At 26.1% G+C, this 14,100-nt stretch overlaps 1 protein-coding gene across 10 annotated transcripts in view; it reads left to right on the top strand.

The window, feature by feature from the left end:
* Window positions 1–14,100, top strand: part of LOC109601946 (phosphatase and actin regulator 3) — a 132,857-nt gene that overhangs the window by 106,646 nt on the left and 12,111 nt on the right. The window lies entirely within an intron of this gene.

Below are 14,100 nucleotides of genomic sequence, written 5' to 3'. Positions count from 1 at the left end.
TTGTAAATTTTGTGGTCGCACAATTTTTTTTTGCAATAATAATTTTCATGCAAATCGTCCGGCGTGACACATAATTTGCAAAGATAACGTGTCAATTTTTTGGTTACAATACGTTTTTTCGTTCCTACGACAAGTTTTGCAACGTTAAAACAGTTATGTCACTTTTTTTTTTTTGAGCAATAGTCGAAAGTTAAATTTCTCCAGACAATAAAAAGTAAATTCATGTCGTTTTCTCTTACCGCACTTGAACATGATTTGTACGTAAGCTCTAAAAATGTTCTCTCAAGCCTTTTTAAACCAATCTGAATCGACGACGACTCCGGTGCAAGTGAATGGACCTTTCAGGCGTGCCCGTTTAAAAAATTATCGTGCAGATTTTAAAGTAAATTCATTAGTCACATCAAAAGACCCCGTCGAAATACATGCGACTGTGACAGGGTAAATCTGCAATCAGACGTGCTTGTTCTGCTTCGCCTTTTTGCCATTTTTTCGGCTTTTGCTTGAATTTTTATTCGGTCCTGACGTGAATTTATAATTCGTTTTCCCGTTTTTCGTGTTTCGCTCCGGAACTTTTGAATATACGTGCACTTACCCGATCGTATCTCATTGTGTGAAGCTTCTTATTAACCGATAATTAATCAATCCGAGCCGGAACAATTGATTTTCGATTGTATCGTGCAAACACTCCGGGCAATCGCCCGTTTTTGATACAGCTCGAACCCGCAATTCGTAGCCAGAATAACTCAATGGAAACTTTAAAGTCGTCCCCTTTTGTAAATTCGCGCAACTTTTAAATGGAAATTTAATGGGAAAATCGATGGAAAACGTCGCACACAGGCGAGATTAATAACCGAAATAAGGGACATAATATTTTCAAACAATTCGGCACAATGCGACGCAGCAGATGGCTGGCAATTTTAGGATGCAGGAATATAGTAAAATGCGTCGTATTATTTATCTCCCTTTTACCGTATCGTGTGTTTTTGTCATGGAAAATATTTTACGCTTGCAGTAAAATTTAAAAACAGTTTATGTCAATGGGTAACGTGTACGCGAACTTCTGTTTCCAGTGGTTGGTCTTAATGGCTGTTTGTCTAGTGTGGAATTACTCAATAGTAAATTACTCTTAATTCCTTAATGTGCTAAATGAATACGGCCTTGAATTATATCAGACGGTCCTCGATAAATAATGCATTTCTGTACGGCCCTTTAATAAAATTAACCTGAATAGAACAACCAATTTATCCCTATCAAAAGTGATTCTTTTAATGTGCAGGACCATTTCCTGAACTCAAATATCCTAAGTAAAAAGCATCCTATGAAAAAATCTTCAATAATAAATAGGGATTTCCATTTAAGATTTCAAAGTTACACACCACTCAGCCTGAAGGAGTATTTTTTATTAGAGTATGTTATATTTGAAAGTTTACTTTACTGTATACAGAAAGAAAAGAATCCTTATCAGTGGTTATTGTCTCGCAAGGAATGTCTGTAAATTAAACGAAAATAGTAGCTTCATGTCAAGATGTTCAACTAATTAACATCCCCATAAACATCATAATTTAACGCTGTCGTAAACGGAATATTCCCTCATCTCGTTTATATATATATGTATTCGATTTACGAGCCGAGTTGTAAACTTGACTATGAAAAGCGGTAGCACAATAAGGCGATACGCAATCAATATTTTGTGCTGTCATGTATAATTGAATGCTGAAGATGGACTAGATTTGTTATAGAGGCTCTAAAATAACCGAGGAAATGAAATATTCACCACGAACAAAATGTGAACGGACGAAACATAAAACCTATTACATTTCAAATCGACCAGTTGTTTGAACATGATTTTATATTTTGATGAAACTGATATTGGCTGTTCCTCGAGCAATTTCTTTAGACGCGTAGTTTTTTCGACTGAAAATAATATTTTTGTTCTCTCTGAAGACGTTTTACTGTGAATATTATTTAAAATTTAAAATGTGTTCAAAACAAAGTGTTGTTTTCTAATATAAAAATATATAAACAATATCATTAAATTGATACTACCCTCATGAAACTTATACGAAATTTTTACATTTTTGAAATAAAGGTTTGTTTTCCAGTATATAAATATATAAACATAATATTATTAAGATAATACTATTTTGATTCAACACAAATATTTTGTTCCTTCAGTAAATTCTTTAAATACGAAATTTTTTCGGCTGAAAATAATTTTTCTGATGACTTGAAGAGATTTTATACTAAATATTATCTGAAGTTTAAAACATATTTAAAACAAAGCGTTGTTTTCTAATATAAAAATATATAAACAATATTATTTATATAATGCTACTCTCATGGAACTTATTCTTTCAGTAAATTCTTCAAATAATCATTCATAATTTTTCTGACCCATTGGAGAGATTTTATGGCAAATATTACCTCAAGTTAAAACATTTTTAAAATAAAGATTTGTTTTCCAGTATATAAATATATAAACATAATATTGTTAAGATAATACTATTTGGATTCAATACAAATATGTTGTTCCTTCAGTAAATTCTTTAAATACGAAATTTTTTCGACTGAAAATAATTTTTCTGACTATGTGAAGAGATTTTATGCTAAATATTATCTGAGGTTTAAAACAAAGCGTTGTTTCTAATATAATAATATATAAACAATATTATTTATATAATACTACTTTCAGTAAATTCTTCAAATAATCATTCATAATTTTTCTGACCCTTTGGAGAGATGTTATTGCAAATATTACCTCAAATTAAAACATTTTTAAAATAAAGGTTTGATTCAACACAAATGTGTTGTTCTTTCAGTAAATTCTTTAAATACGAAATTTTTTCGACTGAAAATAATTTTTCTGACGGCTTGAAGAGATTTTATACTAAATATTATCTGAAGTTTAAAACATATTTAAAACAAAGCGTTGTTTTCTAATATAAAAATATATAAACGATATATGCCATTGTATGTTGTTACTTTAGAAAATTTTTTAAATAAGAAGTTTTTTGGACTCAAAATAATTTTTCTGTCGTCTTAAAGAAATTTTATAGTAAATATTACCTCAAGATTAAAAAATTACCTCAAATATAAAAATATATAAACATATTATTAATGAGATAATACTATTTTGCAACTGAAATATGTTGTTCCTTTAGTAAATTCTTTAAATAAATAAATTCTTATAATAAATATATTATTTACTAGATTTTATAGTAAATATAACTTAAGTTGAATACAACTATTTAAAATAAAGTAGCTTTCGATAATTTCGAGAAATTTTCCAGTAAACATTAACTTAAATTTAAAAAAGAATTTATTAAAAATAATAATCTTTGTTTTTTATATAAAATATATGAGTATAATATAATTAAAATAATACTACTTGGATAGAACTGAAATATATATATTGTTTCATAAGCAATATTTTAAAATTAAAAAAACTTAAATTTATATGAATATGTACGAATTAACACAAACTATTTTAAACCTGAAAATATTGTTTGAAATATATTTCTAACATATGTTAAAATATATAAATATAATACTCAAATTAAATTCTAAGTTGTATTCAAAATAAATAATGTACAAGTTAATAATATGTCCAAAACAACTTGCTTAAAACATTTTGTATATATTTAAACATAAAAATCTTGGTTTTTAGAATATTTCTAATACGAATATTATTTTCAATGTATTTGTAATGAATGATATGATATTAAAATAATACTACTTTGTTCAAACTGAAGTATGTTGTTCATTGAGATTTTCGACTGGAAATAATTTTAGTCGACTTGAGAACATTTTACATTAAATATTATCTGAAGAATAATAACAGTTCTTTAATGGATCTGAAATATGTTGTTCCACGAGCAATTTCTTTAGACACATGTCGTAAACATTACTTCAAGTTTTTAAATTTATATGAAATTAAGTATTTAAAACAATCTGGTCTTTTTTAATAAAGGTTGTATAACTAAACTAATCCAAATTAAATTTTACAACTATATTATTGAAATAATATTCAATTATTCATTTAGAAAAAAAAATGCCCGAACCACAAAACTTCTCGAAACTTCATCGTGCATATTCATGAAGTCCTTTTTAAAACTTCGATTGCCAAACTTCGGCTGTAATGTGCGAAATTAAACCTGGCCGTTTAAATTTCTCCGATTTATACCCGAACCTCTTGAACCAGAACAAAAACCGATAAAGTGCACTTGAGGTGCAATTGTTTATGGCTTAGTTTTGATCAAGTTTTAATTAATTGCATTTTAAATTATGGACCGCGTATGCATCAATAATTATTCGTCCCAAGGATAAAGTGTGCGACAAACACGAGGCGTTGTTTTAATATTGTTAGGCTCACGTAGCAACATATAACAGTTATTTATGCCGGTACGTAATTTTTAATTACGAATGCAAATAACTCCAGTCCGTGCATGTGACTAGCTCAATTTCACAGTTCCGGAAGTGGAGGGTGTCTGAATTGCACAACAGTGAATTAAAGTGGACAATTAGCATTTTGCGACCTCAAGTAAAAACATCCAGTTTCAGTTTGTAAAACTTGCGCAATCTTTATTATTCTAGTCTAGTCGTCGTGTCTAATAATACCGGAAAACTGCATCGGATAAAACCGTTTAAACTCCATCAACAAACTGGGAACAAAACTCGTAAAGTAAACTTCTACGCCGACTTCCAAAACGAATCCGCAGTATTTTACAGGGGTGAAACTCGCCACCCCGCACGCATCTTGTAACACACACACGAAACACGTTCTTAAGTAAATGAACCAAGGTGGTTTTTTTTTTTCTGACGTTATAACCACGTATCGATCGCGGCCAGTTTGTTGTGATGGCATCCACATCGAACGCAACCTCATTATGGGGTCGTGAATGGGATCGCGTGCGTAGCAAGTGCACGTGCATAACGAAACGCAGCCGAAACCGGAGTCTTTGTTTTAAGGTCAGAATCGAATGCACCACCATATGCTTTATCTGGAAATGCAATTTAAAATTGAAAGACTAAAAATAATCATCAGCTACAGATTTTGATGAAAACGAAGTATGCAATTCCAAGAACTATCTTGTTAAACCTTTATTTTCTAAAGCAAAAGGAATTTTCTTGGGGAATCATTTTTGTTTTTAGAGCACAAATCATTTTTTATGCCTTATATTTTACATGATAAATGTATCAAAAACAAGATTTTTTATGTGTACAACACATTGTATCAGAAAATTTATATGAAATATGTTATTTATTTGTTCATATTTAATTTTGATAATACTATATTTATACATTTTACATTAGAAAAACAAGATTTGTGTATTTGATTTAAACAAATTGTTTCATATGTGTTTTTAACTCATACATATTTTACTTTAATCATATTATTTGTATATTTAATTGAAGTATTATTTTTATAATATTAAATTTATATACAATATTTTACATTAGATATTAATTAAAATTAAAGATTTTTTTATCTATACAACATATTGTAAAGAAGTTATATCAAATAATTTTTAATTAGTTCATATTTAATTTTTAGAATATTATATGAGTACTTATACATTTGAAATATGTTAAAAATCAAATTTTTTATGTTCAAAACACTTTCAAATAAACTGATTGTTTTATATGTGTTTTTAACTTGTACATATTTTACTTTAATTCTATTATTTTTAAATTTAATTTAAGTATTATTTTGATAATATTAGTTTTATATATTTTTTATTAGAAATTTATTAAAAATCGAGATTTTTTTATGTGTACAACACATTGTATCAAAAAATTTATATGAAATATGTTTTTTATTTATTCATATTTAATTTTGATAATATTATATTTATACATTTCACATTAGAAATATGTAAAAAAAACAACATTTTTGTGTTTAAAACACTGATTTAAACTAATTGTTTCATATGTGTATTTAACTCATACATATTTTACTTTAATTATATAATTTGTATATTTAATTGAAGTATTATTTTTATAATATTAAATTTATATACAATTTTTACATTAGATATTATTTAAAATTAATATATTTTTTAATTAGTTCATATTTAATTTTTAGAATATTATACGAGTATTTATATATTTGAAATATGTTAAAAATCTAAATTTTTATGCTTAAAATACTTTCAACTAAACAAATTGTTTTATATGTGTTTTTAACTCGTACATATTTTACTTTAATTCCGTTACTTTTAAATTTAATTTGAATATTATTTTAATAATATTAGATTTATATATTTTTTATTAGAAACTTATTAAAAATCAAGATTTTTTATGAGTGCAATATATTGTATCACAAAAGTTATATTTTATTTGTTCATATTTAATTTCGATAATGTTATATTTATACATTTTACATTAAAAATATGTAAAAAACCAAGATTTGTGTGTTTTAAACAAACTGTTTCATATGTGTTTTTAACTCATACATATTTTATTTTAATCATATATATATTTAATTGAAGTATTATTTTTATAATATTAAATTTATATACAAAATTTTACTGAATACATTTTACATTAGAAATGTTAAAAACCAAAATTTATTTTTTAAAACACTTTGATTTACACAAATTGTGTCATATGTGTCTTTAACTCGTTCATATTTTTCTTTAATTCCATAACTTTTAAATTTAATTTGAGTATTAATTTAATAATATTAGTCATATATTTTACATTAAAAATTAATTAAAAATAAATATTTTTTACAATTCATTGTATCAATATTTTTAATTAATTCATTTAATTTGTATAATGTTATATTTATACATTATACATTAGACATTTGTTAAAACCCAAGATGTTTATGTTTTAAAACACTTTAACATAAACAAATTGTTCCATATGCGTTTTTATCTCGTACATATTTTATATTATATATTTATTTACATTTCCATAAGAAATTATGTTAAACATGCATTTAATTAGTTAATATTTAAATTTTATAATATTATATTAATACATTGTTCATAAGAAATATATTAAAACACAAGATTTTTATATTTAAAATAATTTAATTTGATTATTATATTAATAATATTATATATATATATATACTTTTTAGAATAAATTTAAGAAAAAACAAGATTTATGTTTAAAATATTTTGACTTAAATATCTAAATTTTAATTAATATACTTTTCTTAACTCTGATTAAAACAATACATGAATATAATAAAAATCGTTAAAATGTCTGTTTCCCTTTATGTTTATCTTGATCTATGTTATATAATTTTTATTTGATCGTCGTCGCCAGCTTAAAACGATTACTTTCAATTCCCAGCTTTCAACCCTCCACATTTTATATAGAAAAAAGGAACAAGCACCGAAGAATAAATCTTTCGGGTGGTGAAAAGTTGCGTCGCTGACATATTGTGGTGGGTCGCAGGTTCTGAGGCGCCCGCCCAGCATTAAAATTAATGGGTTTACCAATGCGATGTTTGGGCAATATAAAACGCCACACCGGGGCGCACCATAAATCCGCCGTTCCGGATTAGGGAAATTCAGCCCCCCATCCTCCATACTAACAATTCGAACGGGACGCGATTGATTCCGCACGCGTTAATGAATATGCAAAAGCTCCTAATGTAGAAGCCGGAATATTTAACTTTTGCAACTGTAAGTCGGAAAATTGTTTTGTCGTGGATTTATGACGTTCCGAAGGACAATTATTGTCGGTCGGTGATTTTCGACGGTCGAAATCTGTATATGAATGTGGTCAGCTTTTATTTCGTTATCGCGGCGAGTTTATCTATCTGGTTTTTCGGTGCTTAAGTTGATTTTCGCCTCATGAATATGCAGACTGTTAAATCTGTTTCACGTCGAATCAAATTTACGCCGAATTTGCATAGTTGTAATAGTGATTTTTATACGTTTATAATTAAAATATCAAATAAATTCATTAACTGATTTGAAATGCGAATATGAGAAAAAGTGAAGAATATTGTCTTAAACGGAGTTATTAAAATTATTGTTAATTTGAAGAATGTACAGGTTTTTTACAATTATTAAAATGTATAAAATGATTAAATTTCTTCCGTAACGATTATTATTATTATTTTATTTTAATATATGACAAATAATATAAAAAATCTTTAGTTATAAAATAATAACTTGGTTTTCTTAACTGTAAAGTAAATCTAAAATTACAAATGAAATGTAAGAACAGTTTTAAAAACCAGTCATGATAGAGCCAAATTTACAATTTTTTATGGCATAATCTAAAAGAAAAGCAAAATATGTTAAATGTTTAATTGTATAATTTTAATCAAAAAACTAAAACAGATATCTAAGAATAAGTTAAAAATATTAATTAAAATGTATATTTCTAAAATATATTTCTGTATAAAAAACTATGAACATTTAAAAATAAAAACAAAAGATTTAAATATTTAAAAAATCACTATTAATATTAATAATTATCATTAATGTTCATCATTATTGTAATTTTTAAAAATATGGTGAAGGTGCCGATTAACAGTTTATAACTATTTTTTGTACATGGTATAAAGGAATTGAGGAAGATTTAAAATTAAAATCTAAAAATTTAAAGCAATTAAATAAGAATTGAAACACTTTACAATATTAATTAAAAAAATGTAGAATGTGCAGATTTTTTAAATTATGTGTAAAATTATTTTTTTCTTCTCTAAAATAATTATTGTCCTTTATTTTAATAAATGAAACTAAAATATAAAATATGGATAATGAAAATAATAAAAAATTGAAGACATTGATAAGGATATTAAAATTGTTTAATTAATAAAAATTTTGTCTTTGAAATAATTATTGTTTCTTTTATTTCAATATATGAAACTATAAAAATTTCATAATAAAATCTAGAAAAAAAAAGAATAATAATTGACACAGTTTATAAAATTAATAAAAAACACACCAATAATAATAATGATTAAAAATTAAAAGAAATATAGAGAATATGCAGGATTTTTTATACATATCCTTAAATTATTTTTTGAAACCAGGAAAAATACATTTAATTGTTAAATTTTGTCTCTGAAATAATTATAAATAGATAATTAGACGATTACCTAATTAAAAGAAAAACTTTTTTTTACTAATAATGGTTAATGATAATAATAATAATAATGGTTAAATGATCTAATGTTAAATTTTTTGAAATGTCATTCATTCATTTAATAACATATGTATTATAATATACATAATATTGAATAATCGGATATTTATGTACTTTATCCTTGTCTGAACTTATTTATTAGATTTAAAAATACTTTAATTGTTGATCTTAATGAAAATTTTGATTTTCAAATATTCAAAAATATTTTAATTATGATTAATCGAATACAAGAATTATTCAAGTTGTTCATTCGAAGCTTTAACTATTGTTAAAAATGGAGAATGCGCCGGTTACGGTGCATTCACCATATTTATATATATCTTCATAATTTTCAGATTATGAAATTTTTAGTGGGCGACTGATGAATAGTCATTCATGTAAAGGTTAACGCGAAATTTTCTGCATCGTTTACCTTTTTATCATCGTTTTATAATTACTGAACTGTTATAACACTCTCGAGATTGCGTCGATGTTGATTTTAAATTAAATTAATATAAACAACAATTCAATAACAATAATCCGTGTTATTTAAATTAATAACATGACATTATGTATCGATTTAATCACACAAATGCATACACTTTTCTAATTACAGGCCCCTTTCATGGATCATTGACCTATGAACAGTTCAATCGATATCGAAAAAGCACGGTAACAATAAACTCGGGAAATTTCACATCATTTTCCATTATGAACATTGTTTAATTTTAATACGGTGCAGTGCAATTCGTATCGATTAAGCCCGCCATATTAAATCCGTATTTGTGTTTTGGTTTATTTCGAGAGCATACGTGGACCGGTATGTAAATGCGATCCATAAATTTGCGTGTCAATAAATGCAAAAATTATTATTTGCTTTAAACGACTTGATTTTCTGCATGCAACGCTGGTTTTTTTTTAACGAGTGGTAACTCTAATCTTCCCATTATCCCGTGAACTTTAAAATTAACGTCGACGCCTACGAATAATACTTAAATACATTATCGTAATCGAATTCGGCTGTAATAAATCAGACTGTTTATAGCAAACTTTTCAATAATCCGATAATTACTAAATTGAAATTAATGATAACGGAGTAACTGGATTTAAAGCTTCAATAACAGTAGTTTATTGCAAAACAATATTACAGAAACTAACTGAGTTGTAGCTCTAAAAAGTTCCAAGTAAAATAAATAAATAAAAAAAATATTAAGTTAGAGTAATGCGGTTATCGTGCTAAGTAAAAATATGTTTTTTTTCTTTTTCGGTGTTAAGTGGAGTTAGTTCAATTGAGGAATGTATAAAGAAGACTCTCACCAGATTTCTAGTAAGTCAGTTCAGTACAACATAAGAAATCGTGACAATAATATATATAAAAAAAAAATTAAAGTTGGCAGTTGTAGTGACTGCCGATATAAGTGAAAACTTTTAATATTTAAATTTTAAATTTCATAATGTTTGAGTTAAATTTATCAACATCAATCTGGTTTTCACATCTATTGATTCTGTGAGCAATATTTTATGCATGTTTATATGGATTTTTATTATTTAAATATAATACGGGCTGTACAAAATCATGACAAACTATAAATACAATTCAATTGAAATAACAATTAATATATAATCATATTTTTTATGGATAGTATTTGTATTTACTTAAATTTCAATGTACTTGATTTTTAACATTAATTTAATTGTTTGCATCATTGTCATAATTAATTTCAACAATACTTTCAATTATTTCATTTTGTTCTAAAAAGGAGACAATGGGCTTATGATAATTAAAGTAAGAAATGAAAATATTTGATTCAAATTTATTTAAGTATCGCGTAAAAGCGGCATCGATTGTGATTTTATGTTTTGTAGTACTGAGTTTTTGATCATTGGACATATTTAAATAAATTTTTCACTAAATCCATTAAATTTCACTTATAAGATATACACAGTACTATACATCAACTGTATACTTACAGATATACTGGTATAAGCATGTCGGTGACGCAAACGCACGAGATTTCATCCATCCAAAATGTGTCTAAGGCGCACAGCACACTGCGCATGCGCCAGTCATGAGCATGTCAATGACGTCAACGCATAATATTTCCATACCAAAAAGTGCCCAACGCGGCTAAAGAAGTTTTCACTTCTAAAAATACATTAAATCTATTATTATTTGTTGGGATAGGCTAATTTTCAGTTTACACACTTTTGTTGACGGTGTAAAAAACAAAACAATGTTTTACTTTTGCTTAAAAAACATCCCTCCTTCGATTGTAATGGGAACCAAAATATGTACAACCTTTAATTTCAATACTGATCTTGAACGATTATTTGAGAAATTTACCTTCTAAACTTACCTACCACGATATTTGGTAAATCAGATCCATTACTTTTTAACGAAATTGAGCGCGTTGGTAACAGATGGTAAGAGAATTGGGCGCTGATTTTTTCCTTGAAACTACTTCAGAAATAAAGATGATCCTGAAAATTACGAATATTTCTATATAGAGATTCCTTTCAGACGGCATTCTCCTCTATGAACCTTCCACTTTCAAAACAGTAATAGATATTAGCATCAAACTCATTTCCAACTTAGCTGAAAGCCTTTAACGAAACCACTGCATTAGTAAAATTTTTCCTGATTTCAAAATGCTCTTAAATACAGCTGTACTCACCCTCTGGTTCCGGGATTTTATTCTTAAGGTCTAATTTTCGGGTACCTCTTGAAACGCAGTCAGACACATAGTTTGTTGGTCTAGTAACCGAGGTTACCAGGCAAATCAACAACTTTTTTATTTTGTCAGAATTTATTAACAAAAGAAGGACGAGCATGTCGGTGACGCGAACCTATAAGATTTTCCCCTACCTAAAAGTGGTTAAAGAAGTTTTCACTTCAAAAAGCATAAAATAATTTAATAATTTTACGTTATATTACAAAAAAAAGTTTTATATTCAATTATTTAGAAATTACAAATGACAGTAAAATATCGACATGCGCAGAAGCGACATTAATTTCCTTAATAATAGTAAAATTCAAGAGAAAGTCGCTTAATTTCAAAAATTGAAATTTGTAAGCTGGTCTAATTATTAGGTCACTTGTTATGTCGGTTCTAAATCAATAAATATTTAACGTGGAACTTAAAATTTGTAGCAGTGCACTTTTAAAGTTCGCATAACACTCCCGCGTAATCCAATCATTGTCTCGAGCTTCCATGGAATCACTGTCGATAAGCACTTAAGTCCCCGGGTATATGCAGGCTCGAAATTGAAACGGCGAGTGGTCTCGAAATCGGTACTCGACTATAGAATAGAGTACGTCTCCCGTCGTAATTCCGCGTCGCCGTCTGGAAAACTGTTACGAGCCTTACGTTGCAGCTTTTACCCCCGTCGAAACTATTCTCGTTTAGATTAAGTTTTGATGCGTTTATCAAACGGCGTGTTGCATTACTGGACTGGAAACTTGCCATAGACGATTTGTCGCTGCTCTTCAATTAGTTCGCCGAAACAATTAGATCTCGGCGTGTTGACAATGGGGCAAATCCACTTTGTCATTTGTGGCGTCTTAATAAGTTACTTATTGCGGTGTTGGAGGTCCAATGCAAATGGCAATTGGTGAGATTTAGGTGGTATTTTCGCCGAAGCGTCCTATTTCAGACAATAGAATGTTTGTTCGAGGGAGAACACTCGAAATCGATATAAACTTGACTCGAAGGGGTTTTTATATTTGTCAAATATCAGGAAATGACAAATATATGAAAATTTTATCAGTGTATATTCCCATATTTTGAACATTATGTAGTCTTTCATAAAGTTTTGATTACTTATTTTTATCAATTTAAGGTTTTTTAAATAATCATGAAGAAAATAATGAAAAACAAATGATATATCTTCATTTTAATTTTGAATTAAACAGACTTTCATAAAAATTACTTATTTTGAATAAATATTGAATAAAATAATGTGATATTCGGGAACAGCAATTGTAATAAGAACAAACAATATATCTTTTCCTTTTAATTTTGAAAATAAAAACAGATTTTCATAAAGTTTCTCATTATTTATTTTAAGAGATATTGATATTTATAATTGAGTTTCAAATTTAATTTCAAATAAACTTTGTTTAAAAAAGTGTTTTTTAATATTATTGAATATTAAAGAGTAGCAATTGTTTTAAAAACAAAGATTATCTTCGTTTTAATTTTGAAGTAAACAGAATTTCATAGTTTACTTTATCATATATTTATTTTAAATAAATTTTCGATAATAATAAATAAAATAGTCGATTATTAGAGATTATTAATTGTTTTAGAAACAAACATCTTTTTTTCCTTTTAATTTAGAAAAAGAAAAATATAGATTTTCATAATGTTTCACATTATCTTATTTAAGATATAATTGAGTTTCAAATTTAATTTCAAATAAACTTTACTTAATAATGTGTTTTTAATATAATAATAGAATAATAAGATGTAGTAATTGTTTTAAAAACAAAAATTATCTTTGTTTTAATTATGAAATATACAGAATTTCATAAAGTTTACTTTAACATATATTTATTTTAAATAAATATTATTTAAAAAAGTTTTTAAAATACTATTCAAGAATTTCATAATTTACTTTATCCTATATTTATTTTAAATAAATTTTCGATAATAATAAATAAAATAATCGATTATTAGAGATTATTGATTGTTTTAGAAACAAACATTATCTTTTTTTCCTTTTAATTTTGATAAAAATACAACTTTTCATAATGTTTCACATTATCTTATTAAAGAGATATTTATAATTGAGCTTCAAATTTAATTTCAAATAAATTTGGTAAAAAATGTTTTAAAAACAAAAATTATCTTCGTTTTAATTATGAAATAAACAGAATTTCATAAAGTTTCCTTTATCATATATTTATTTTAAATAAATATTATTTAAAAAAGTTTTTAATGTACTATTCAAGAATTTCATAGTTTACTTTATCATATATTTATTTTAAATAAATTTTCG

Source organism: Aethina tumida, chromosome 5 (assembly GCF_024364675.1).
Source record: "Aethina tumida isolate Nest 87 chromosome 5, icAetTumi1.1, whole genome shotgun sequence".
Lineage (NCBI taxonomy): Eukaryota > Metazoa > Arthropoda > Insecta > Coleoptera > Nitidulidae > Aethina > Aethina tumida.
Note: the sequence above shows the minus strand (reverse complement) of the source record. Positions and strands in the feature narration are given on the sequence as shown.